The sequence below is a fragment of the Hemicordylus capensis genome, chromosome 2, assembly GCF_027244095.1.
Source record: "Hemicordylus capensis ecotype Gifberg chromosome 2, rHemCap1.1.pri, whole genome shotgun sequence".
In the NCBI taxonomy this organism is placed as follows: domain Eukaryota; kingdom Metazoa; phylum Chordata; class Lepidosauria; order Squamata; family Cordylidae; genus Hemicordylus; species Hemicordylus capensis.
This window is the reverse complement of record NC_069658.1, coordinates 13499300-13526036: the sequence shown is the minus strand read 5'-3', so window position 1 is coordinate 13526036 and position 26737 is coordinate 13499300. Positions and strand designations below refer to the sequence as shown.

The following is a 26737-nucleotide window of genomic DNA, read 5'->3' as shown; positions in this document are numbered from 1 at the left end:
TGCAGTGGCCTTTGGCTGGAGATTATGGGAGTTGCAGTCAACAAAATCTGGGAATACCTTTTACAGGGAACACTGGTTCCAAGACACTGACATCTCACATCAGGTCTTCTTAATAAAATATTTGTGAAACAAGGGTTCTTCTTTAACATACAAACTGCTATGGACAGTGTTCTTTGTAACAGGGATTCCCAGATGTTGTTGACTACATCTCCCAGCATCCCCAACCACATAGACCTTTAAATGGGAATGATGGGAGTTGTGATCAGTAACATCTGGGAATCTCTGCTACAGGAATCATGGTTATGGGAGATGGATATTAAAACTGATATGTATAAGACAGCTTGCAACAGGGATTTTGGAGTTAATGTATTGGAAGGAACATGGTCAACCATCCATAATAACGTTAAGATACTATGTTTTGATGCACAGGAAGCTCAGTAAACGTTGGTACACAGATGGTACATGACACTTGCCAGAATACATAGAATATATTATACTAATAGGTTCTTTTTGTTGGAAATGTACAATAGCTCACACTGGCTTGTGCAAGACAATACAGGTGATTCTGAAACACCTGTGTCACCACGGGCATCTAAAGCATCTAAACCTTCTGGGTTGTGGAATAGTGTTTGTCTAGTACTGCTTAGAATTGTGCAGCCGCACTTCTTAATGTTTCCATGTTGCCCAACGAAGTTGCCTTGTGCAACATGTGAGCCGCTGTCCTTTTCCACACAATTGTTTGAATCTAGGTTTAATGTGGGTTATTGCCATTAGCATGATCATGTGAGCCCACGCCGAGGTGGCTTATTGCCCAAGATGAATCTGAGACTCTCACCTTGGCGTGGATTCACACAATCACATTAATTCTGGTAACTCACTTTAAACCTAGATTCAGGTGATTATGTGAACTGGGCCACTGTGTTTTTCCATCTATGGTGGAGCTGTAACAAGGACCAGATGTTTTGGGTTCAAGTTTTTGCGGTAATCTGTTGAATTTCAGGGTCACTGTTAACTTGGATTCTTGTGATGTGGTGTTTAAGAGATCAACTTTCTGTTGACTGCTTAAGTTGAACCTCTTGTAGCTGCAAAGATTGTGCTGGCTAGGCACTGAAAATCTTCCACACTTCCATTTATTGAAGGCATTGGAGATTGCAGAGCTTGGTAAATCTCATGATAATGATTGTCAGAAAAATGGAAACAGACTACAGTTTCCTACCAATTTTGTTAATGGGGAAGTGGATTCTCTTTGTTATATATTGCACTTTAAAAAAAAGAAAAAGAATAATATTTGAATATTTGGCCCAAGAGAACGAGAAAGCAGCCCCAACATCCTGCACTGAGCAGTTCTGCAAAAATGGATGTCCAGCTTCTGAACATTTTCTCCCTGCTTCATTTTTTTCAGGGTGTGAGAGGAAGACTAGAGCCAATCTGCAAGAGGCACAGCAGAGTGAACCCTTGAATTTGGGTAAGAGTTTGCATTTCTCATTGGGACTGATCTTGTGAGTGTGCTCTCAGAATACTATACATGAGTACAGGGCCTCAGGTTTCTTAATGTCTGAAGAGAACATAAATTAGAACCCATCCCACATTTCCAGCTGAGCTTAGAGGGTTCTTTCACCTGCCAAGCACAATCCTATTAGAGAGCATCTCGCAACTGCCTTTTCCGTGCTCTTCTTCCTCTGTTCCCCCTTCTCCTTCCTTCACAAGTCCAGGCTTTTTTGCTTTCCTCCTTGTCTTCTCCCAGGTACCCATTATCCTTGCTTACAGGGGAGGTCACGTGGGAGGTCACACAGGAGGTCATCTTGGTCTATTGACAGCTGGCGAGAGAGCTGTGCTGCTAACCTTGTTCTGTTTTTCTTATGAACACCCACCCCTGTGATCCTGGATTCTCTCCACATTTGTAAAACATATTAAAGCCTAACTGAAAGGCAAGGTGAATCCTGGGTCTCTGCCTTTGTTCGACAAACAAAAGCCTCCCTCAGCAGCCCCTACGGTCCCTACTCCATGCTGGAAGTTGGGATTCACATGGGTGGAAAATACCAGAGGGACTGGCATGCATACCTGACACACAGACTCCTTTAATTGTGCTTAATGGTAATTACTCTGTGTGGAACTAGCAAACTGGCAAGAGATATCGTTGTACCAAAGGAATAGTAACATACTGTCTGAAACATGGTGGCGAGGGAAGATGGGGAGGGAGGGAGTGGCTTCATATTGGAAGTACTACGGTTGAAAGTTCTCCCAAAAGAGCTTTTAGCTCAAGGTTTGAGGGCAAGGGAGAGCAAAAGTCCCCCCAAATCATCCTCTTCTTATTATCTTTTTCTTATTATCCTTATGTTCTTATTGGCTTTATAAAGCAGTTAGACAAATTTATGGAGGGCAAGTCTATCAATGGCTACTTGTCTTGGTAGCCATAGGCTGCCTCCAGGTTCAGAATGGGGTGGAGCCACCATTGGGCGAACGGGTTCAAAGAACCCAGGCCGCCACCAATCAGGGGCTGCGCCTCGTGGGCCCGACACATCCCCCACATATGACGTCAGATGCGGGGATGGTGGTGGTGTTATTTCACTCCCAAACGGGACCACATGGCCCCGTTTGGGAACAAAATCTGCCCGAACGCAGCAGCGGCTGGAGCAACTCTCGCCGTGAGGCCCTGTTTGGGAGGTAGATTGGCCTGCATTGCATTGGCAGTGCGGCTGGAATGGCTCTCCCTGCCTTTAAAGGCAGGGAGAGCCGTTCCGGCCCACGCTGCCTAACACAACACAGGCTGATCTGCCTTCCAGACGGGGCCACATGGCCCTGCATGGGAGGGAGACCATGCCCCCGCTTCTGATGTCAGACGCGGGGGTGTGGCTAGCCGGGCCCCTGCGTCTGATGTCAGATGAGGGGGCAGGGCCAAGGGCTGCAGTGGCTGAACAAGGGCTGCTGCCTGCCTCGTTCCGCGGCTGGTTCAGCAGCAGTACATCATGGACTACCAGCTGCAGGGGGACAACAGCAGGAGAGGGGGAACTCCTCCATCTCCGGCTTGGGGGCTTCCCAGAAGTTTCCTGTGGACCTCTGTGAGAAACAAGATGCTGGACTAAATGGACCCTAGGCCTCCAGCAAGACCTTAATGCATCATTCATTAACTGTTGGAATTTGCTGCCTCCAGATGACCCCTGGGCTTGATGGCTTTTACAGGGAATTAGACCAATATATGAAGAAGAGGTTTGTCCATCATGGCTGTTAGTTATGATGACTTTGCTGCCCCTCCATGTTCAGAAGCAGATATGCCACTGAATACCAGTTGTTGGAGAGCAGCAGCAGGAGAGAGGGCATGCCTTCATCTCCTGCTTATGGGCTTTCCAGAAGCATCTGCTGGGCCACTGTGAAAAAGAGGATGCTGGAGGACTAGATCGGTCTTGGGCCTGACCCAGCAGGACTGTTCTTGTTTCCTCACATCTGGCTGTTTCATGGCACACTAGTGCTCATTCTGGTAGCTGGGTTAAAAAAAACCCCCTCAGAAGTCCCCTTATTGTGATGCAGTGTCACATGTGCTATTGTGGTGAGGTGACTTCTGAGTAAAACAGTGGTGGTTGCCTGCAGCCACTGGGAGGAACACTGCTGCTAGCAGCAAGTTCGGCTGGCTTTCTTTCACACAAATTCCTGAAATGACACTCTCAATGTTACTGCCTATTGTTGGGGTCGCAAAATGGGCTTAGCCTTAGGGGGAAACCCCCCATTCCCAGTGGCAATTGCAAGTGGAGTGGGTGAGCGTTAGTTGCACCACTCTTTAGAGAGGTCTCCCATCCAGTTAGTTTTGATAAGAGTCCTATCCAAACATTATGTGGTATGTATGTACAGGTGTCTACATACATATATGTTTTGTGTATGGATGGCTCTATGTGCATTCATTTTAAAAGCAATCCTGGGTACAGTACAGGGACAAAGTGTAATACAACAAATGTTCTTTAAATAAAGAGAGGTATTTTTGGAACTCGACTCTGGCACCTTCCTGAATATTTCTTGGGCTCTCGTATTAACCCAAGAGTTACTTTGCAGGAGATGTACTAGCCTCTTAGGGGTGAGGTTTTCAAAAGATTCTAGAACAGAGTTTCTTAACCTTGGGCCCCCAGATGTTGTTGGACTACAACTCCCATCATCCTCAGCCACAAAGGCCATGTTTGGGGATGAGGAGTTGTCGTCCAACAACATCTGGGGGCCCAAGGTTAGGAAACCCTGTTCTAGAAGTCTTCTTTCTGGGGCTTTCTACATTTTGTGATCTAAATTTTCTTGTGAAGCCTGCATAGTTTGCTGGCTAGAGTGCTGGACCGGCAAGATCCTAAGTTCAAATCCCCACTTGGGAGTAAATCTTACTGGGGTGACCTTGGGCCCATTACATTATTGTTGAAATAATATTCTCCCATCTGAAATGGCTTCTCCCTGGGAAAACCTGAGCTATGTCCACCTAGCTCAGTATTGTCTCCAGGCCTCAGACAGGAATCTTCCTCAGCCCTACCTAGAGGCTTTACAGACAGGGCTTCTACCCCAAATCTCCTTCGGAAGAGAGTGTGTGCATTTACATACCAGCCAAACTTACCCCGAAGTCCCTTCGAGATCCTTGGACCCACTCCACACACAAATCGGTCTTTGTCTTGGGAATTCTAGCTTATCTCGATGTATTTCCTGGTTTTTTAAATGCTGATTTTAAGCTACTTTTTTTGAAAACACCTAAGCAAATGGAGAGGCACTGATGTACAATCATTAGCATGATAAGAGGGATACTCTCTTTAGAAATGCAGATGTAGCTCTTTAGTAATCTCCCCCCACCCCTATTGGCTAGAAGGAAAACACAGAGGCATGCCATGTGAACTTACATCAAAACAAAGCCCGAGAGCAGAGGGGAGGGGCTGCTTCCATCAATGCCGCGAGTGTGATTCCAAGTGGCTTCTTTCAACATTTACCCTGCAGCATGTGTGGATAACTCCCTGGAGATTCTGCCAGGAATTGAACTGGGACTTTATGCATGCAAAGCAAATGCTCTACCACTGATCTACAGCCTCATCCTAGCACGGCTTTAACACACTGGTTGCTTCTGTTAAATGCACTGCCATGTGGTATGAGCTGGTATTCACCATTGGGGCAAGCTCCTTTTTTCCAGTAGGTTCCCTCACACATTAAATAACAGCTTTCACCAGAGGAGGGCACAAATTCCTTATCTGGAATTGGCACAATACATCTCTTTGATAACTTTACAAGATGCCAAAGTAACGCGTGAATTGGGTCTCTCATCCTTTTCTCCCATACCAAAGGCCATGTGCCATCACTCTGACTAAATTCTCCTCTGTACTAGTTTCTTAGAACTTGGGAGAAGAAAATAGTTTCAGTAACTTTATGTAAAATGGGGAATTCACACTGCAGTACTGATGTGTTTCAGTGGGGACTTGGTGGTATATTTGTCTCCTAGAAGAGAAACAGGACATCGAAGGTGCAATGAGGTGTTTTATTGGGCATGAGAGTCGGATAGTTATTTTCAGCCCCTTTCCCTAAGGTATTAATTTCAAATTGTACATTTAGGCTGTGATCCTAAGTACGGTGGCCCACATGCTGCACAGTGGTAGGTGGGTACAAGGAAGAATGTGTGTTCACAGGCAGCCTTCATTGTCCCCGTGGCAATCATTTTTTGTGTAGCTGAGTAGGCACAGCGAGGGAGAAGCCATTTTCACGTCTCTCTCCTTGCTGCAAAAGACCTTTCTGCTTGCAGGACTTTGTTCAGGGTTGCACAACCTGCCAGAACACGTCCCTGCAAGTGGAAAATGCCTTTTGCAGCGAGGTCAGAGGAGCAAAATCACTCCTCCTCGCCCTTCACATCCCTTGGTCACACAAAAAGCCTTTGCTGCAGGGGTGCTCAAAGCCACCTTTGACCCACCTACAGCATCTGGGTCGCTTACTGGGAGTAAGCCCCATTGAACACAGTGAGACTTACTTTGGAATAAACATGCCTAGGATTGCACTGTTAACCTACCCATGAGGTTGGCCTTTGGAAGTTCTGAAAGCTAGTGGTTTTTATTTCAGGCAACATTTGGATCCTGAAATACTTCCGCTTTCAGCTGATATGATGCGTCTCATGATGTGAATTATGAACCAGAAGATCCTTGGGTTCAGATCTCATCCTTGCCAGGAACTCACTCAGTGGCCTTAGGGAAGCCTCACAGGCCTGTAGAAGGCCAGGATAATTATCCCCAAGGCAGTATCTTGCCTAGGGCCTCCTAGTGGTCCATGGTGGGGGTAAGATTTTAAGCCTACTGCTTGTTCTCTTGACCACTACACCCGCTGGAGTTATACAGAACAGATTTATAGCTGTTAGTGCACTAATACTGCGTTACATTTCTGTCTTGGTAACTGTGCATCCAGCATTTTCAGTCTTTTACACGGCACGTTTTCAACCACATTCCCAAGCTGCAGGTAGGAGCAAACCTGGAGTGGCAGATCTTTTTGCCAGCTGCTTAAGAAAGCTCCCGGTGGCTTATTCGACACCTAAGTGGGTGACATTCTTTTTCCATTTTCAACTGGCACAGATAGGAAGCATTCTGCTGTATCCTTAGTTTCTGGGGGCTGAACAGAAAAGACAGATTCCCAGCACCAGTTGGGAACATATGCCACAGGGCAGTGCTGTTGGTTCCCTTTGCGGAGTCGTGCACAGAATAGGTGCTCTGTATAGTCTCTTCAAGCGGCTTTACACAAGATGAAATTTCCTGCATCTAAGTTGTTTCTGTGTAGGAAGTCACAAAAATGAGGGCATGTCTCTTGGAGGACACATGCTCCAAACATCAGTCCTCATGGTTTGGCATGCATACCTTCTGGAGGGTACTTACTGCCAGCCACAAGTTCCTACCAACCCCACAAGTGGCAAGAGACTTGTGTGTGTGTGCCTTGTTCCATGTGATGGATGGTATGCAAGATTTATGCGGTTTCCTACACGGGCATGACTCTTATTTATTTGCTTCATTTGAAAACCATAACCCTGGTTTCAGATGACGCTGGTTTGTTAACGAACCACATTTAGAACACGTTTGGACTTAGCAAGAAACAGGGGTTTGATCAAAGGTAAATCAGGAAGTTTTCCATTGCTTCCCCTTTTGCTCAGAGACCTGGTTCTATCTGGTTTTGCTTGTCTGCATAACAAACCATAGTGTGTGTGATCTTTGTGTTATCTGTTGAGCCATAATTCTTGACTCCATGCAGTTCAGGTATTGACGGGGTTGTTGGAGATCCAGCCCCAGATGGCATCGACCTTTTGCACCAGTAACCCTGGTGACCACTAAGGGCGCTAACAAAGGCTCTATACAGCTTCCTGGGAGGGCTCTTAATTCAGGCCTGCAGCAGGGTTTATCCTAGGCTTAAGGAAGAGAAGAGGCAAGATAGATTCTGGAATCTGGGTTTTCTTAGGTGGACGGTATACAGTTAATTTAAGGTCCTCGAATGCAGCATATACATCACTTGTAGGTGTTATTGACTTCTTGCAACCACTAGAGGTAGGTAGAAACAACCTGGAAATTGCCGCAGTTTATCTATATAGCAGTGATCTTCACTATTTTTCAAATGGGGGCCACTTTGGCAAAACATCCTTCAGTGTGAAAGCCTTTCCCCACTATGCCTCTCTGTGCAATGCTGCCCGTTCCCTAGAACTGGGCCCCCACTCTAAAGTCATGGAACCCTGTCAAGACCAATGCCATCTTGGAAGGTGTGCTCAGAGCTCTGGGATCAAGGAATATGAACATACTTTTGTCCTCTCTAAGTACCCATTGAGAAAATATCATTCAGTGATTTCTGAGCAATCAGCTTAACAAAGAGGGATCATCTAGGATCTGTAACTTTTAAATTCTAAAATGCCTAATATTGCTGTAGCATCACCAGCCCAGCTTCAGCAGAACTCCCAGAACTTCCACGGTCCTGCCCTCTGACCACAAGCTGTATAGTCCAATCGTGGCTTCCACTGGTAGGATCAGCACTGGACAACTCCAAGCAAGATCTCTTGCTGGCCAGAGGTGTTTTCAATGTTCTGACCCATAATTCCTACAACATCCTTCACGTTCAAAGCTAAATTGAATCTTCTTCTTCACATGGCAACCTCAGTGTCCATTGGCTCTGTTCTGGCACTCCTGCATAGCTCCTGGCAATCTTGTTAAATTCCTCAGTGATCTTTATTATTCTGGTCTTAATTAATAACCTCAGAAGCATGTGGCAGTTGAGTGATACAGAACTTTCTGTTACAGGCTTCTGCCATTGCCTTTGCTTGACACGCAGCTACTTTGTAGGACAATAGGGCAATCAGTGCCTCTTCACCAGAGTGCTCATATATCCCTGGTCTGAAGTGGGAGAGAAGAGAATTGGGAGAAATAGTAGGTCAGCCATTTAGGTTAATTGATCCCAAAGAAAGGCTTTGAGAGGTCAGGTCTGCTGGAGCAGGGTGCTTGCGAAACAACTGCGGTTTGCAAGAGTCCAATAACGTGGATGCTCTAATTGCCACCAAAATCTCACATAGTGTGTATGTGTGTGTGTGTGTGTGTGTGAGAGAGAGAGAGAGAGGGTGGGCGGGTGGGCAGGAGTGTGTGAAGTGTGTATAAAATGCACTGAAAGATTTGGATTTTTAAACATGCTCTCAGAAGAACATTTAAACATTTCACAGAAGAAAATAAGGACCTTGTAGTGCGCTTGCAATGGCCCAGTTCTCAAAACAAGGAACACTACGCAAATATCACTCCCCTCTCTCCACTATCTCTGCCAGCTGTTTCCAGGGAGGAGAGCTGATGGTAACCATCATGAATTGTCACCTTTGCTAAGCAGCATCTGCTTTGGTTGCATTTGAATGGGAAATTAATGTGTGAGCACTGTAGGATATTCCCCTTAGGGGATGGAGCCGCTCGGAAGAGCAGAAGGTTCCAAGCTCCCTTCCTGGCAGCATCTCCAAGGTAGGGCTGAGAGAGACTCCTGCCTGCAACCTTGGAGAAACTGCTGCCAGTCTGTGTACTGAGCTAGATGGACCAATGGTCTGACTTGGTATAAGGCAGCTTCCTATGTTCCTTGTATTAAATTACTGTGCAGTAGCTGATCCTTCAGAAAAGAAATGTGAAGTGTATTATTTTGGTAAAAGACATGATAGAATAATATATTGTGAAGCTATTCTCATGATCACTGGAAAGCGGGCTAAGGGAGCACGCCTAATTACCCCTCCCCTTAGATGAGGTGAACGGAGCGAGTGCTCCGTTAACCTCATCTTTTTGCTTGTGTGTTGCTGCGACGCGTGGCGACACACGAGTAGACCTCTGACCGGGAGGCTGCAAGCAGCCTCCTGGGCTTGGTGGCCTCTCCAGGACAGGGCCGGATTAAGCTAGTGCGGGGCCTGTAGCATATGTTATAAAGGGGCCCTAAAGGGGCCCTAAATATTAAAACATAAATTATTTACTTGCATAGTAAAGTGATTCAATTTTTTCATTTGCTATATTTTGGAGTATGGGAGACCAAGCCACAAACTCACACTTACTACAACAACAGTGAACATTTTTATACCGTTTTTCAATCAAAATTCGCAAAGTGGTTTACATCGAAAAATAAAGAGTGGATAGATTATTCTCTGTCTCCAAAGGGCTCACACTCTAAAAAGAAAAAAATGTAGTAGGCACCAGCAACAGCCACTGGACAGATGCTGTGCTGGGCCTTATCTTAAAAGGCACATTTAGCAGGAAAGGGATATCTTATCTAACATGGACCAAATAAAACAGGTAAAGTTCTAACTTTAATTCCCAGTTGGAAGCTGGGCGTGCAGGGCCCTCGAAAATGCGGGGCCCATAGCAAATGCTACATTTGCTACTGCGTTAATCCACCTCTGCTCCAGGATGCCCCACATGCTTGTTCGGGGCATCCTGGAACTTCTGGGGGCCGCGCAGCCCCTGATCCCCACAGCCCCCACTGGCTCCGTGATGGAGCCGGCAGTCGTGTGGGCGGGCAGTCTGGCCACCCAGGGCTGCCGTTTGATTGTCTGTGGGGAGAGTGGGCTGAGCCCACAGAACCTCCTCCGGCGCTCTCCACAGAACCTCCACAGAACCTCTCCACAGAACCTCCTCCGGCGCTTCACACTGATTGTGTGAAGTGCCTCCGTATATTGTTTTCTGTGGTTTGAAATGAACCTTGCCAGCTGCCGTATGTGGATAGCAAGCTGTGTGCTACATTGCTTCCCCGTTCATGTGCATGCATTGACATGTATGTCCATCACAAATGCATGCAAGCAGTGTTCCACCCAGCTGCTTAGCCTATGTAGATTGCTTCCCGCGTTCCTTCTAAGGAGAGCAAAAGCCCTGGAGTGATTGACAAACACTTAGCAGCATTCCTTTTTCAATGTTATGAACAAATCATTTTCTTTAAAAGTATTTAATTTTAACATGTATTTAGGTTTTAAAAAATGATTCCCCCTGTCAGGATTCCTACCCTCACTCCGTCCATGTCGGGGGTGTGAAACTTGCAGTTCTTCATTCTCATTCTCTGCACAGCTCCTACATTTCTGATCTACCACACTTAGTATAATTATGTAATTCTTTCAGTACTCCTGGCCTCCAAAGACAAGGCCTTTTGCTCTTTCTGCTCCAGCTCCAGATTTTTCTCCTGCTGGTCTGTTTCTTAGTTTAATGAAATTGCATGCATTTTGTCAGTTCGGGTCACCCTTCCCCACATCATTTTTGCTATCGTATTTTTTGAGCTGTAGACCAGTCTACGAACAGTTACAGTCACCTTTTGGCCAGTGGCAGCTAAGCTTGGCCTGGAGCGATTCAAGTGGTGTTGGGCGAGTGTGCTTTGGCAGTCTCTGGTGTTTGCTAAAGCCATAAAGGTTTTGCGATTTAGGTCAGGAGAGGAAGTTAACATTCTGTTTGCTTGAGTGGAGAAGCAGAAGATGTTCTATCCCATAAAGGCAGCAGAATTTGCTAGGAGCATTCAAGGCTGATGGTCTCTCTCCTTTTGTAAACAGAGAACCCTCGTTTTCTTTGGACCCCAGTATATACTCGTAACATGCTCACCTCCCAATAATCTTTGGAAAACAAAACAAAACAATACAAAACAAAACAAGAAAGATATCTAAGTCTAGCAAAAGAAGACTTAAAAATTTGGAGGGTTGATTTGATGTCGTTTAGCTTCTTTTAGTTCTCTTTCTTTAAACTCCTCATGTTTATGCCTGTCTGATTTGTATCTATAGCCATGCATGGCAGTATGGAACATAAGAATACACAAGAATATTAAGAATAGACAAGAATATTGTATATTAAGAGGACACAAGAGCCAAATGCCCTTTAGATTCTGCTCCATGTTCCTGGCATTGGGATGGCCCAAAAGTGAAGGCTTTGCAAGTGGCACAGGGGGCAGGGAAGAAGAAAGGTTGCTGGCAACCTCCTCTTCTCTCCATGTGCTTCTCACAAGCTTTGCAAGAACTGTGTGGAGAGGCGTTCCTTGCAAAGGTCAGACAAGAACTGTTCCAGTGGCTGGGGTGGGGTGGGTGGGTTTACCACCCTGCTGGTGCCCCCGTAATCCACCTGAGGCGATCGTCTCATGTCGCCTCATGAAAGGACTGCCATTGTCCGGGATCAAGTGTTTGTTCTTTATGTACTTTGGAGACCAGAGACCTAATTCATTTGCTCACTTATTTTCTGGGGCCTTTAAACCCATTTTTTTCAGCCCTGGCTCCCTCCCACTGGCTGACATCCAATGCAGTGTTACATCTCCATAATTCTGCACTGTGAGGCTCCTGCACCCTTCAAAGGCAGAGTCGTGGTTGTACAAAATGGATGGTTGTGCAAGCAGCTATTCCACAGATTTCCTCATTCAGGACAATGTGGGGGACCTTCTGGGGACCCACAGAAGGGCCCCACATAGCCTTCATCTGGTGGTGGCAGAGTGACTTTCTTGGGGCCCATCCAAGTTGGGCGTGGCTTGCTGGGAGCCCTTGAAAGCTGGAGCCAATCTGCTCATAGGAGAAATTTGCGGCACAATCTATTGGGCATATCTCCCGTGCAAGCCCTCTGGAAATTAATAGGGTGTGTGCAAGCCCCGATGGTTTGTGCCCTTTGGTCACAAAGAGAATTGCTTTCTCGCTCGCTCTCTCTCTCTCCATATATATATATATATGGTTGCAGAGAAAATGGCAGATAAATGGCCTGTCTCTGATTAACTGGGGAGGGGGGAGTATTTGGTTTTTCAGCAAAGGCACCCCATGTTTTGAAAACTGAATGCTTTCTTGGCGTGCTGGTGGGCGGGAGGCCAATAGGAGTCAATGCGTGGTCTGTGATTGCCATCACAGGGAAACTAATTGTCGCAATCAGAAGTTGACAAGGAATTTATTCCCTTTCACATACACTTAAAAGGAAACAATCCTTTCTTAACAAATTCAAAGCAAACAGCCCAGTTGGCTGAGTGCTCTTTGATTTGTGCCTACGTTAATACTCCTTGTTTGAGCCTGTTCATAACAGATCAAAACATCCAAACTTTCCACTTTAATTAGGTGAACAAAATTTTGTATGGGCACCAGCTGTGCTTGCCAGCTACACCCCCTCCCCCGTCCCATGTGGGAAAAGAGGCTAGAGGGGCAAATTAGCACTGATAATGGGTTTTCTTTAGTATTTTTTCCATCCTGTAAATAACACTGGTTGGCCTAGCACGGTGATCACAGGACTGAGCTGAAAGAGAGAGTGAGAGGGGAAGGCACCAGCTGAACTCCAGTCGTGCTTGGAAGAAGCAGATTGTCTGGACCCATTTCAGACTGGTTTTTGGGAGGGCTGTGGGGTGGAGACTACCTTGGTTGGCCTGATGGAAGATCTCTAATTGGGAAATCGACAGGGGGAGTGTGACCCTGTCGATACTCCTTGTTTGAGCCTGTTCATAACAGATCAAAACATCCAAACTTTCCACTTTAATTAGGTGAACAAAATTTTGTATGGGCACCAGCTGTGCTTGCCAGCTACACCCCCTCCCCCGTCCCATGTGGGAAAAGAGGCTAGAGGGGCAAATTAGCACTGATAATGGGTTTTCTTTAGTATTTTTTCCATCCTGTAAATAACACTGGTTGGCCTAGCACGGTGATCACAGGACTGAGCTGAAAGAGAGAGTGAGAGGGGAAGGCACCAGCTGAACTCCAGTCGTGCTTGGAAGAAGCAGATTGTCTGGACCCATTTCAGACTGGTTTTTGGGAGGGCTGTGGGGTGGAGACTACCTTGGTTGGCCTGATGGAAGATCTCTAATTGGGAAATCGACAGGGGGAGTGTGACCCTGTTGGTCCTCTTGGATCTCTCTGCAGCTTTCAGTACCATCGACCATGGTATCCTTCGGGACTGGCTGAGGGCAGAAGGCACTGCTTTGCCAGGGCTTCCGTTCCTACCTCTCGGGCAGATTCCAGATGGTGTCATTTTGAGATTACTGCTCTTCAGAGCACAACTATTATGTGGAGTCCCACTGGGCTCCATTTTATCTCCAATGCTTTTAAACATCAACATGAAACCTCTGGGATTGCTCATCAGGAGATTTGGTGCTGGGTGCTATCAGTATGCTGATGACACCCAGATCTATTTCTCTATATTAACTTTGTCAGGCGATGGCTTAACCTCTCTAAATGCTTGCTTGGAATTGGTAATGGGCTGGAAGGGGGAGAACAAACTGGAGCTGAATCCAAACCAGATGGAGGTACTTGTTGTGGGAGGCTGGAACGTAGGAAGTGGTTTAGATCTGTCTTTTCTGGATGAGGTTACACTTCCCCTGAAATATCAGGTATATAGCTTGACAGTACATATGGACTCAAACCTCTCCATGATAGCTAAGGTTGAGGAAGTGGTCAGGAGTACTTTTGATCAGTTTTGGCTATGTCCATTTCTGGAGATAAATGACCTTAAAACAGTGGTGCATACACTGATCACATCCAGGCTTGACTACTGCAATGTGCTCTATGTTGGGCTGCCTTTGTACGTAGTTTGGAAACTGAAACTGGTACAGAATGTGCCACCAGGTTGGTCTCCAGGGTCACCCATAGAGATCACATTACTTCTATTTTAAAAGAATTACACTGACAAAGCCCTGAATGGCCCAAGGTATTTAAGAGAGCTCCTTCTTCTTCATGAATCCTGCCATCTCTTAAGATCATCGGGGGAGGTCCAGTTGGAGTTGCCATTGTCTTGCTTGGTGGTGACCCAAAACCGGGCCTGTCTAGGGTTTCCCCGCAGCTCAGGAACACACTCATAAATGGAATAAGGATCTCCCCCTCTCTGGTTGTTATTAAATGACTTTTGAAAACACACCTGTTTCATCAGGCTTTTAGTTTACGATGCTTTAAGATTTTGTTATGGTAATTTTAATCAATTTAATAGGATTTTCAGGCTTTAGTTGCTGTTTGTTTAAATTGTAAACCACCCTGAGATTTTATATAGGGCAATATATAAATGCATTAAAAAATAAACTTCCTGGAGAATTAGCGGCTGTTGAGAAGGCCCCTTCTCAGATGAACCTCTGAAGGAGGCAGCATGTGAAAGAATGTATAGGGAACTTATAAAGTAAAGGCAAAGTATGCTGTCGACTCCTGGTGGCCACAGAGTCCTGTGGTTGTCTTTGGTAGAATACAGGAGGGGTTTACCATTGCCATCTCCCCATCTCCAGCACAGTGTGAGATGAGGCCTTTCAGCATCTTCCTATATTGCTGCTGCCCTATATAGGTGTTTCTCATAGTCAGAGAAACATAGGGGCTATTCTCACGATCGAAGAAAATGAGGCTACCCTCCGCTAGCCCGATTTTCTTCGATTGTGAGAACCACCGGGCTTGGCTGCGAGCCTGGTGGTTCTAGAGCGGGTAACCCGCTCAAGAACCCCTGCCCTAAAACTAGGTTTGCAGAGCAAGCGCTCTGCAAACCTGGTTTTGAAGATCATGAGTAGCCACGGCATGGCTTCGCGCCATGGTTACTCATGAGGAGACCCCTGGAGGGGAGGCGAAAAGCCGCCTCCCGGCTCCGGGGGTCTCGCCAGCATGCCCTGCGCGCTTGCACAGGGCATGCTGGAGCTTGCGGGGGCTGATTGGCCCCCGCTCCCCCCAGCCCCTGCCATCTCCATCATGGAGCCGGCAATTGTGTGGGCGGCTGCTCCGGCTGCCCAGGGCTCCCTCCCCACTCACCGCCCCAAACCAGGTCTCACTGATACATTTCCCATAGTCCGGGAAACATACCAGTGGGGATTCAGACCGGCAACCTCTGGCTTGCTAGTCAAGTCATTTCCAGCTGTGCCATTAGGTGGCTTATAGGGAACTTATAGGCCTCTCTTAAAGAACGTCTAGGGTGGGCAGATTCATGTGAGAGAAGGTGGGTGCTTTGAGTATCCTGGATCCAAGCCATATAGGCTCTAAAGGTAATAACCAGCACTTTGTGGATCCAGAAGTAAACTGGCAATCTGTGCAGCTGAAAGTGTACTGGTATGATGTAGCCAAAGAATTTTGCACCCGGCAGAACCATCAGAGTCACATTCAGAATCATCTGTAGTTTCTGAGGGGAGGGGGCATCAGAGGCAACCCTCATAAAGGGCATTGCAGTACACTAAATGAGATATAACAAGGTTGTGGAGAACCATGACCAGATATGACAAAAGCAGAAATGGATGTGGCTGCTGAATCAGCTGACGCTGGACGAAAGCCTCTGGGCCATGGCAGATAACGGAATATCCAGGTGTAGTGCTGGGCCCTTGTGGGCCCCCAAACTGCTAAGCAGTGTGGCCCATTACTGTGTGGTCCCTGATTGGCTGGGGTCCCTGAAGGAAGGAGAAGAAAGACAGGGAAGCAAACAGAGTTGGGGCACCACCAGGGCTTTTCAGAAGAAAGAAGAAAGTTTTATTAACTTAGAACAGTGCAATAATCAGGTACTGAATATTGGCTGTGAGAGTGCGTGTCTGGAGGCTGTTCAGTGAGAGGAGGGGGAGGAAGAGATGACCAAAGTGAAATTGGAAAAGAGCAAGAGAGAAAAAGGAGGAAGACAGAGTAGTTTATACTTTTCCTGTTTTGTTGAGAGGAGATTTAAAAACTCAGAAAGGGAGGGTTGGATCTCAGGTAGGAGATCTGGGTTCCATGTTGCTGTAAATCTGTTATTGGAGCTGGAAGTTTTCTGAGGCTGCTGGACTGGCATCTATTCCGGGCACCAGGTTCAAAGCTGAGCATGTGAAGGGTGCAGTGCTACAAGCCGGGCTTGGAATACAAGGGAGAGTGCAAAGGCAGGCACTCAGCTCAGAGTTCCAGAGTTGGGCACAAGCTTGCCAGCAAGCTTGCTTTTGGACACTCTGGGGGCTTGGGTCAATTATAGCGGCTGAAACAAAAGAAAACAAAGGCAAGGGGAGTGGGGAAGGAATGGGGAATTTCCAGAGTCACAAAAGGCAGGGAGTGTATAATATAGATTAGTGTCTTGTGCTGAAAGTCGTGGGAGCTGAGTGGGTGAGGCCCGTGCTACTGGGTTGGGACACAAAGCAGACACAGAACTCCAGGTGTGCCAGTTCAGTCCGTGGCAAGGGGCTGTTCGGATAGCATTAGGGTGGGGCGGGGTCAGGGTTGGCCCATTCAGACTCTCCTTTGTCTTAGGACCTTTGCTTGCCTGGCTAGCAGTTTTCTTCTATAAACATAAAAGAGCCCTGGGTGTAGTCCCTGACCTTTTCAGGATCAAAGCATGGGTTCTTGCCTTTATGACAAACTCACTTGCCTGAAATGGGAAATGGGGCCGTGGCTCAGTGGCAGAGCATCTGCTTTGCGTGCAGAAGGCCCCCGGTTCAATCCCTGGCAGCATCTCCAGGTAGGGAGGGGAAGACCCCTGTCTGAGACTTTGGAGAGCCACAACCAGATGTGGCCTGGGCCGATGGCCTGAGTTGGTATAAGGCAGCTTCCTGTGTTCTTGTGTTCCTACACCTGTGATTTCTCAGATTGCCTGAAATCTGAGACTCCAATCCAAGATGCAGGGTCGAGCAGGATGTGTGTTTTGGTAACATTATGCAGATCAAGATAAACAATATCAACAATAACCTTACAATTCAACACAGAGATAAAAGGGCACACACACACTCTAGAGCAGGCCTGCTCAACTAAGGCCCCTCAGCTGTTTTTGGACTACAGTTTCCATAATCCCCAGCCACAGTGCCCAATAGCCAGGGATTGTGGGAGTTGTAGGTCAACATCTGCAGGAGGGCCGAAGTTGAGCAGCCCTACTCTAGAATGATTTGCTTGTAAGTCCTCAGCCTGAAATGCCCAGATTTTTACTAACTGCTGGAAAATGGGCAATGATGAGGACTACCAGGGAGAGGGCAACCACCAAGAAGGTCCTGTCCAGCATGCATACCAACCAAGCCTCTAAAGACATTGCCATATGGAGCAAAGCCTCCCAGGAAGATCTTAATGGGCAGATAGATTCAAGCCGAAGCAGGTGAGATTTCAACTATCCACCGCCCAAGCCATATAGGACTTTAAAGGGAATCACCAGGGTGCTTTCCAGATTAGCTGCTCAACAGCAGCAAAATTCTTCTGTTCAGGCAAATCGCATTTGAAATGTAAACAGCAGGGGAAGAAGTCCCACGGAAACTAACCACCCGAAAAACAGCAACCTTTTTACGCTGGATACACAATGTCATAGCACTATATCGCAGCGATTAAACTCAAAACAAGGCATTGGAAATGAGTAAGGACTGCAGTGTCACAACACAGGAAGTGTGGAAGCAAACTTCCAAGATCCGCCATGACCCTGTTGCAGGATCTAATCTGGAAAGCGCCCAGATGTGACAGAGGGCAGGTCACCAGGATTCCGATGACTAACACTGGTTTGAACATAGAAAAATGTAAAAGGGATCAGGCCAACTTTTAGGGAATGTGGATTTGTGATCTGTCAGCTGGTGGGCTTTCTTTTCTTTTTGGTACTGTGTTTACTGCTACACACGTGGACAAATGTGTTGGTATCCCTTCACGAAAAAAGAAGAACCCACAATTGACTCTGAAATAACTTGAAACTGACAAACGTAATTGGCACCCATCATTGTTTATTTATCATTTAACAAAATTTATTTATCATTTAACAAAAATCAGACTTTGCTTTAGAGTTTTGATGCAAAAGACTATTTCAAATAATAACACTAATAACAACAATAATAATGTTGTAGCATATTTATTAGCAGATAAAGATGCAACTATTTCATATGTTGTGGCTACATTCTGTTATGTGGTCACCAGATTAAGAACGTCAAAAGAATAGAATACAGTTTAGGGTTCCTTACTGTTAATTTTAAATTATGCCTATACACTTACGCCTTTCCAATGCCGTTACTTTATTTTATTTTTACGTGTAATTATTACTAATCAAAAGCTGCTAGTCATTTATGTGTAATTGACTTTCTATTAATATATTTCCTTTTAACTATGTAAAGATTTGTATTTCTTTTTTGGTCAAAGACCGTAAATAAAGTATGATGAATAATAACACAAATGAAAATGGCATGGGCAAAAATGATGAGACCCTTAACCTAATATTTTGTTGCACAACCTTTAGAGGCAATCACTGCAAACAAGCGATTCCTGTAGCTCTCAATGAGACTTCTGCACCTGTCAACAGGTAGTTTGGCCCACTCTTCCTGAGCAAACTGCTCCAGCTGTGTCAGGTTTGAAGGGTGGCTTCTCTAGACTGCATGTTTCAGTTCTTTCCATAGATGTTCAATAGGATTCAAATCAGGGCTCATAGAAGGCCACTTCAGAATAGTCCAGTGTTTTGTCCTTAGCCATTCTTGGGCGCTTTTAGCTGTGTGTTTTGGGTCATTATCCTGTGGGAGGGTCTATGACCTGTGACTGAGACAGAGCTTTCTGACACTGGGCAGTACGTTTCGCTCCAGAATGTCTTGATAGTCTTGAGACTTCATTGTTCCCTGCACAGACTCAAGACACCCCGTGCCAGATGCAGCAAAGCAGCCCCAAGACATAACCGAGCCTCCTCCATGTTTCACAGTAGGTATGGTGTTCTTTTCTTTGAAAGCTTCATTTTTTTGTCTGTGGACATAGAGCTGATGTGACTTGCCAAAAAGCTCCAGTTTTGTCATTAAAAAGCCAGACTGCAATTTGCTAAAATGCATAGTGACAAGCCACAATGCTTCTGGGAGAATGTCCTTTGGACAGATGAGACAAAACTGGAGCTTTATATTATTTTTTGTGTGGAGGAATATTCAGTCAGATAACAGATGGGGATTAGCATAAAATGGTACTGTCCAGTTGCAAGTTTGTCACCTCAGTGAAAAACATAGGAAGCTGCCATATACTGAGTCAGACCATAGGTCCATCTAGCTCAGTGTTGTCTTCACAGACTGGCAGCAGCGTCTCCAAGGTTGCAGGCAGGAATCTCTCTCAGCCCTATCTTGGAGATGCTGCCAGGGAGGGAACTTGGAACCAAGATGTTCTTCCGAGAGCGGCTCCATCCCCTGAGGGGAATATCTTGCAGCACTCACACATCAAGTCTCCCTTTCATATGCAACCAGGGCATACCCTGCTTAGCTAAGGGGTCAAGTCATGCTTTCTACCACAAGACCAGCTCTCCTCTCCTAAAGTAGGCTGTACTTACCCTACAACCCATGCCCAGTTTGGCTTGGCCCCTGTTCTCGGTCCTTTGGCCAAGTTGTGGCTGGGACTGATGGGAGTTGTAGTCCAACAACTTCTGAGAATCCAAGATAAGGAACTCCTGAGTTTTGCAGCTAACTGCTATTTTTGCTTTGATCTTAATGGCACGCTATTTCCCAGCCTTCTCACCTAGGTGTTGGCTTACTTGGTGCCAGCTTTTCCACAGTGGCTTGCCAGCCTCATAACCTGCCAGCCCGATCAACTTTGAGTAGGTGCTCCCACCACTTGCTTTCTCATTTCCAGCAGATGTGACACCTGCCACCACTTCTGTTTCTGCACTCATTGCCGAGGCATGCTGTTCTTCCCCATTTGGTTTCCCATATATAGCTGCATTCTGCTGAGTCCGGCCATTGGTCCATTTAGCCCAGCGTTGTCTAAACTGACTGGCAGCAGCTTTCCTGGGTTTTAGATGTTGGTCTTTCCAGGGATGGAACCTGGGATCCTCAGCATGTTCTGTACGATGGCCCCTGAGTTCTGCCTCTCCCACTTAACTAGACCATGGGTCCATCTGGCTCAGTTTTCTCTGCATTGACTGACAGAGTCTCTCCAGGGTTACAGTCACAGGAACCTAGGAAGTTGCCATATACCGGGTTGGACCATTGGTCTACCTAGCTCAGTACTGTCTACCCAGACTGGCAGCGGCGTCTCCAAGATTGCAGGCAGGAATCTCTTGGAGATGCTGCCAGGGAGGGAACTTGGAACCTAGATGCTCTTCCCAGAGCGGCTCCATCCCCTAAGGGGACTATCTTCCAGTGCTCACATGTGATCTCCCATTCAAATGCAACCAGGGTGGACCCTGCTTAGCTAAAGGGACAAGTCATGCTTGCTCTCAGAGCTCTCCTCTGGTCTTGGGACCTCTTTCTAGCCCAACCGCCCAGAGGGGCTTTCTGCAAGCAAAACAGATGCATTTGCATTGATCTACAGTCCCTTTCTCTAAAGGTGAAACATATGAAGCTGCCTTATACTGAGTCAGACCACTGGTCTTCCTGACCGGACATTGTCTTCTTATTGGCCAAGTTCTTTCCCGGCCTTGCTTCCTTCAACTGGCAATGCCAGAGACTCCGCTTGGGACCTTCTGAGTTACGGTTCCTCAGAGGCATCTTTCTTCAGCTCCTGCAGAGCTGTGTGGGTGTGGCTGTGATGCCAACAAAAAAGCCCTTTTAGAAGCCTTTGTGTATTCTCTTTCTAGTGAAGCAATCCTCTCTGTGTGCCACCCCACCCTTTCACTGGGCTGGCAAGCTGCAGCTCGATCAAGAAAGGTGCTGGTTAGAATCTGGGGGATGATGCACACCTCCCTTTGCTTGACTCTGAATACGTATCCCTGCATTTGTCGAAACTTGCAGCTAGTCCCTGCCCTGGGGCAGAGGTGGGAGGGGGAAAAGATTGGGGTAACCCGCCTGCTGTGTAACATTTTGCAAAAGGAAGTTACGAGAGGACTTTGGGTGCTTTCTTCGCCACTCCAGGAGAGAGTAGAGAAAGTAGAAGGTGGCGAGAGTCAGGGATTTGAAAAACAAAATGAGGTCGTTCACAAAACTGAAAATTGGGTAGGACACATCCTATCCAGTTTTGGGAGCTGCGTGTGCTCCCAGTTTTTGGTTGTGCGGGTGCAAACAACTTAGGAGAGGAGAGCTGGTCTTGTGGCAGCAAGCATGACTTGTCACCTTAGCTAAGCAGGGTCCACCCTGGTTGCATATGAAAGGGAGACTAGAAGTGTGAGCACTGTAAGATATTCCCCTTAAGGGATGAAGCCGCTCTGGGAAGAGAAGAAGGTTCCAAGTTCCCTCCCTGGCAGCATCTCCAAGATAGGGCTGAGAGAAATTCCTGCCTGCAACCTTGGAGAAGCCGCTGCCTGTCTGTGAAGACAATACTGAGCAAGATAGACCAATGGTCAGACTCGGTGAGGCTATTCCCACGACCACTGGAAAATGGGCTAAGGGAGCTTAGCCCGCTTTCCAGGGATCGTGGGAACCACCGGGCTCGCAGGCGAGCTCAGTGCTCTCAAGGTGGCTAGCCTGCCTAATTCCCCCTCCCCTTAAATGAGGTTAACAGAGCGAGTGCTCCATTCAGTTCAGTTCAAAGTTTATTACGGTCTATGACCAGCACAACAAGGGGGGGAAAACCAATTTAAATAAAATAAAAATATAAGTATGCTCCATTAACCTCATTTGGTTGCTCACCTGGCCTACCTAGCTTTTCCTCCTGTCTTGCTTCCACACAGTCATTTCTTCCACCTCCTACCTAGTTGTTTGCACCCACACAACTGAAAATTGGGAGCACACATAGCTCCCAGACCTGGGTGGGACACTGGCAAGCATGAGGACTTGTCCTACCCAGTTTCGGTTGTGTGAACAGCCTGAATAGGGATGGGGGTGGGGGGCACTTACTGGGCAACAACACACTCTTTGCTGTCATGTGGAGATTGTGTGATGTTGTTTGCATAGGAGTGAGAGACAGTTTGCCAAGGATGTTTTATTTTTCATGATGTCCTTACAGTTCTTCTGCAGTAAAACACCGGAGGAGGAAAAGATGGGATGGAGTGGGGTCTGGAGGGCAGGGCCCCAGCTTTATTTCTTGTCCCAGAGCCCACTAACACTTTGCTACACCCCAGGATCAGAGTATTTAGCATCTGATGTACGGAACAGAATTATTTCCCCAGATTGAGCTAATCTATTCACAGTACCCAGTTTTAGGGGTGCCATTTTCCAGGTGCTCTTGCTACAGGACTTGTCTTGCTTTGCATAGCTGGCATGCTGGTGTTGGGGGTGTTATTGGGGAAGGGACTCTCTCCTAGGCAGGACTGTCTGAAGGGGTTGGCCTAGGGGAACAGCCCCCCGGAGCCCCACACCTATGGGGCCCTGCCCTGCCCTGTAGCACAGCAGCAGAGACTCTTCTACTTCCACAGGGCTGAAACAGTATTGATTCATCATGGGGTCCCGCAAACTGTTTTTGCGCTGGGTCCTGCAAAACCTGGAGACAGCCTTGTTCACAGGCTTGAATCCCCCCCTTGTAAAGTGGGAATAACCCTTCAGTAATAACACAATGCCGCCTTGCAGGGATTTGGGTGCGGGTAACCCCAATAAAGAGGGCAAAGCAGCTTGCCAATTCATTGTGTGACGGGGCAGGAGAACAGGGCTAAGAACAGAAACGAACCCCGGAGGTGGAACTACATATTAGAAGGAACCCAGAGCTACTGACAAAAATGGTAGCCCTAAGTCAAGTCCCATCCGATGTAACATTTCACAGAACTTGGAACCATGGCGGGGGTGGTTCGAAGGTGGCAGGGGTCTCCCTTTAAGAGCGGGGGGAGGGTGCACTTACCCCTCCCCCCGCCGCCCCCCCCCGCCGGTGTCGGGTTTTTTAACAGCCCATCAGTGTGGCAACGTACCTCCCTGCCGCCCCGTTGCCCTCGTCTTCCGGATATGACCGGAAGTGGCTGACGTGCTGGCGCATGCAGGGGTAAGTGCACCCTCCCCCCGCTCTTAAAGGGAGACCCCTGCTGCCTTCGAACCGGCGGGAACTGCCGGTCCTTTGAACCGTTTCGGAGGCCCATAAAGGTCCTCTGGATCGGTTCCGTGCACGTCCCTAGAGCACATGCTTTGATGAATTGTCCCAGGATTAATATCTCTTGGAAAGAATGACAGAGGGTGGAGCCATAGCTCAGTGGCAGAGCATCTGCTTTACATGCAGAAGGTCCCAGGTTCAGTCCCTGGCATCACTCAGAAAGACTGAGAAAGACCCCCAGCCTTTAACCTTAGAGAGCTGCTGCCAGTCAGAATGGACAATATGGAGCTAGGTCAGGCCTGCTCAACTTAGGTCCCCCATGCTGTTTTTGGACTACAACTCCCATAATAATTTTGTTTATTTATTTAATTTATTTTTACATTTATACCCTGTCTTCCTCCAAGAAGCTAGGAGCAGTGTACCTGGTTATTTTTTATCCTCACAACAACCCTGTGAGGTAGGTTAGGCTGAGAGCTACATGACTGGCCCAGAGTCACCCAGTGAGTTTCATGGTTGAATGGGGATTTGAACTCGGGTCTTCCCGGTCCTAGTCCAACACTCTAACCATTCCGCTATGCTGGCTCTCAGCCACAGTGCCCAATAGCCAAAGATTATGGGAGTTACAGGTCAACACCTGCAGGAGGGCCAAAGTCGAACAGCTCTGAACTAGATGGACAAATAGTCTGACACTGTATAGAGCAGCTTACTATGTTCCTGTGTGATCAGGACATCTCTTTCTGAGTCTCTGGGAAGCTCCCTAGTGACCCTGTATGGAGTTACACATCATGAGTGGGTAGGAAAACACAAAGGCTGTTCTCACAAGCAGCCGAACCCAGCCTAGGGCAGCCCAGCCTGGCTTAGGCTCTTGGTGTGCAATGCGGGAATCCATGCGGATCCTGGCACTGCCCTCCTGCCGAACCCCACTTTTAAGTCCGGCTTTTCGTCTAGGTGAACTGTGCAAGCGCACCCTTAACCCTGGTGCCAGGATCAATTGTGTGTTCAGGTTGCTTGCAGCCCAGGTGCACACAGAGACAGGCGCCCAGAGCAGCCATCTCACGGGGGTATCCCCCAACACACTGCTCTTGTAGCTCAGTGCCGTGTGGGATATCCAGGGGCTGGGACACATCGTCCCGGCCTCCGGAGATCTTACTTACTGATTGTCACCCACTGGCTTGGGATCACCGCCTCCAACCGCCTCCCTTCCTCTGATCCTGTTCATAGGCTGCATTACTTGTGACTGGGTGGAGGGAAACTCCATACAGGGCTTCCATCCTTGCAACAGCTCTGTGTTCCTTGCAATGTTTGAACACGTGGAGCTGCCTGATGCCAAGGCAGGACTCTGGTCCGTCAGTGTTGCCAGCCCTGTCTGTCATCAGCTCTTCCGGGTTTCAGGAAGTTGCTTTCCTAGAACCAGGTGGCAATTGCAGAGATTGAAACATATGCAAAACATGGCCCCTCCCAGGCACCTACAAATCCAGGTGTCAATAGTAGGGTTGTGCGTTGTTGTTTTTCCTGTTTTGTTTTTGGTCCAAATCCGAAACACCCCCATTTTGTTCTTTGTTTGAAATCAGCCAATCCGAATCCGAAACGTTTTGGATTTTAAAAAATGGCCCCAGGGAAAAACTAGTGGGCGGGGGTGGTAGTGCCCAATGTGTGGAAACTACCACCCAATTTCAGAGGAATTGGACAAAGGGCTGGTTTTGGGTGAATTTTTGAAGTATAGGATTTTTCCCATAGGGAAGAATGGAGGTTTTATCAAAAGTATAGCTTCATGTTGGGGGGAAAGGGGTGGCCCAGAGCAGAATAGGGTGGGTGGTAGTGCCCAGTGGGGGCAAGGAAGCTGCCAGAATTATTTCAAAGAAATTGGGCAGAGGGCTGATTTTTTAAGATGTAATGGAGTTTGCATGTCTGTAAAGTTCTTCCCCATAGGGAATGATGGACCTCCATAATTCCTGCCCCATAACTGCACTTGGGGGGCACCAGGGTGGCCCAGAGCGAGTGGTGGTGTAGAGCACATAGGGTGCCAACCACCCCCATGGGTTGCTCACCCATGGGGTACTGGGTTCTGTTGTTTCTGAGATGTTTTGAGTGTAGATTCAGATTCTCTGGTAGCATATGAGAGTGGATTCATGGTTTGTCATTGAAAATCTCATATGCTACCAGAGAATCTACACCCAGAACACCTCAGAAACAACAGAACTCAGCACCCCATGGGTTAGCAACCCATGGGGGTGGTTGGCACCCTATGTGCACTAAACCACCCCTCATTCCCAGCTGCCCCAGTGCCCCCCAGGTGGAGTTATGGGTCTGCTGAAACCTCCATTATTCCTGGGGGGGGGGGTGCTTTAAAGAAGCGTAAACTTCAACGATTCCTAAGAAATCAGCCCTTTGCCCTATTCCTTTGGAATCTGGGTTGTGGCTGGTACCCCTTGGGGCACTGCCACCCAACCCACTGTTTTGCCCCTCAGGCCCCCTTTCTGCCTTGAAACAGCCCCAAAGACATTTCAACTTCAGAAATTCTTTAAAAATCAGCCCTTTTCCCAATTCCTTTGGAATCTGGGTGGCAGCAGGCACCCACTGGGGCACTACCACCTGAACCACTCTTCTGCCCCTAAAGCCCCCTTTCTGCCCCCAATCCATCTCAAATAACATCAACATCACACATCAACAACAGCAGAGCTTTGGAAAAAATCAGGCAGATTTCCAGTGTTCATGCACATCCACATCCCCCCCCGCCCGAAATGCAATTGATCTACACACAACAGTGTGAAACAACAACAATGAAATGTACACTGCCCCACTGGCCAGTGAGGGTAAATGCACACTGCCCCACTAGCCAATGAGGGTAAAATTTACCCTTAAATTTGCTTAAAAGGAATAAGGAGGCAATTGCCAGCAGATCAGCCCATGCTTTCGCTGGCCAATCTGCAGGCTGGAAGGGCTGGAAATTCAAACAGATGACAAAACTCAAAATGGAGACTGAAGGAGGAAGACTTTTTGTGATTGCAAAATGGAGTTCCAAAACAGCTGAAACTACAAAACGTTTTGTATCCGAAACAGGGACGTTTTGTTTTGGCTACAAAATTTTCTGTTTTGAGCATTGGGTGTTTTGTTTTGGCTACAAAACAGCCGAAATGGCCAGTTTTGTGCACAAAACGTTTTGTATCAGAAACAAAATGCACATCCCTAGTCAGTGGCCAGTGCCCCCTGGCCTCAGGTGAGCAGGATATGCCACACCATACAGATTTCTCCAGAAATCTCATTTCCATTGCCATTTTTGATAAGGTTGGAGACAGCAGGAATCCTTCATGAGCACCGTTTCTTACAGTCTCTATATCCCTGTGCAAATGACAGAAGATCTGCTAATCTCCTAAGCCTCCTGCCTGTGTACCAGAAAAGGATGTGTGGAGTGACCACAAATAATGACTGGCTATTGAGAGAAGCCTAAATTTGTGGATCCCTGGCCTTTCTCTATTTAAGACTACCTTCACTGGGCCTGAAGGAAGGTTATAGGGCAGGGGTTGGCAGCTTGTGGCACTCTGGCTGTCGCTGAACTACAACTCCCAT

General features: G+C 47.3%; 1 protein-coding gene across 11 annotated transcripts in view; it reads left to right on the top strand.

Moving 5' to 3' along the window:
- Positions 1 to 26737, top strand: part of ZBTB7C (zinc finger and BTB domain containing 7C) — a 352767-nt gene that overhangs the window by 103779 nt on the left and 222251 nt on the right. For 5 of the 11 annotated variants that reach the window (XM_053303384.1, XM_053303382.1, XM_053303380.1 and 2 more), the window contains exons 2-3: positions 1403 to 1465; positions 18936 to 19010. The gene's annotated coding sequence lies outside the window, so the exon portion shown is untranslated. The remainder of the gene's footprint in view (positions 1 to 1402; positions 1466 to 18935; positions 19011 to 26737) is intronic. The other 6 variants (XM_053303378.1, XM_053303375.1, XM_053303385.1 and 3 more) reach the window with 2 other exon arrangements.